The sequence below is a fragment of the Phytophthora infestans genome, genomic scaffold, assembly GCF_000142945.1.
Source record: "Phytophthora infestans T30-4 supercont1.4 genomic scaffold, whole genome shotgun sequence".
Classification (NCBI taxonomy): domain Eukaryota; phylum Oomycota; class Peronosporomycetes; order Peronosporales; family Peronosporaceae; genus Phytophthora; species Phytophthora infestans.
In genome coordinates this window covers 4546262-4547558 of record NW_003303755.1, presented here as the reverse complement: position 1 = coordinate 4547558, position 1297 = coordinate 4546262, and the positions used below count along the sequence as shown (strand labels likewise).

Sequence of the window (1297 nt, the reverse complement as noted above, 5' to 3'; positions counted from 1 at the left end):
TCGCATGCATGATAGATTCGCGGTAGATCGTTTGGCAGCGTGCATTTATCGCTGGCGCGCGTCCAACTTTCTTGTCAGTTTGAATTGTGTTGGACATGTTCAAAGGCTGGGTGGGTGCTAGCCGAAGTGTGTGCGAGGCGCTAGCTGGTAAGAGGGCGTCCGGCGGTGCGGTTTTGTGTGGTTGCGTGTGTACTCGTTGAGATTGCAGTTTTCACGATGCGGTGCGGTGGTTAGCTTGTCGTGCTTCTCCTATAGCTCAGTTGGTAGAGCGTGCGGCTGTTATCCTCAAGGTCGCTGGTTCAAACCCAGCTGGGAGAGCTTCTTTTGCACCACCAAACTACTGTCGCCGACTTGCTTCTTTTGCTTGTCTACGCTTCCCACGTGCTCTTCCGACCACTGCATCGCTGTCACACCACCTCGCAGCTATTCGCCACCCACCGCCACCATGTTTTGCTGCCTACAGTGTTTTATTTCGTCAGCTCACTTACTGCCTGCTGCTACCGCCTGACGGTAGTGTGCTGTTTTGTGCTGAACCTCTTGACTCTCTTTGACTGGGCTGGATGGCTATGCTTTTCCGATTGCTATTTGACTACTGTTAGCTCCGCCGGAACAGTGAGCCCATTCACTGTGGTCGCGCTAGATCCACTGCCCAGTGTCAAGGCCACTGCCAGGCTCGAAGCAGCGACCTGGACGGGGTCGCTTTGGCGGACCCCTTTTGTGCTTTCTAGAGCGTGCTAGTGACCTGTGCTGATGCGGCATGCATGATAGATTCGCGGTAGATCGTTTGGCAGCGTTCATTTATCGCTGGCGCGCGTCCAACTTTCTTGTCAGTTTGAATTGTGCTGGACATGTTCAAAGGCTGGGTGGGTGCTAGACGAGGTGTGTGCGAGGCGCTAGCTGGTAAGAGGGCGTACGGCGGTGCGGTTTTGTGTGGTTGCGTGTGTACTCGTTGAGAATGCAGTTTTGGGCAATGCCGGTGGCGGTGGTTAGCTTGTCGTGGCTTCTCCTATAGCTCAGTTTGGTAGAGCGTGCCGGCTGTTAATCCTCAAGGTCGCTGGGCTCAAACCCAGCTGGGGAGAGGCTTTCTTTTTGCACCACCCAAACTAACTGTCGCCGGACCTTGGCTTCTTTTTGGCTTGTCTAACGCTTTCCCACGTGGCTCTTCCGAGCACTGGCATCGCCTGTCACACCCACCTCGGCAGGCTAATTCGCCCACCCACCGGCCCACTAATGTTTTTAACTGCCCTACAGGGGTTTTTATTTTCGTCAGCCTCCACTTTACTGGCCTGGCTGGCCT

At 54.7% G+C, this 1297-nt stretch overlaps 1 non-coding gene across 1 annotated transcript; it reads left to right on the top strand.

Annotated features, from left to right (window-relative positions):
* Window positions 1–1002: 1002 nt before the first annotated feature.
* Window positions 1003–1080, top strand: PITG_25859. The gene has a single exon. It is a non-coding gene; the product is annotated as a tRNA-Asn (tRNA).
* Window positions 1081–1297: the final 217 nt, after the last annotated feature.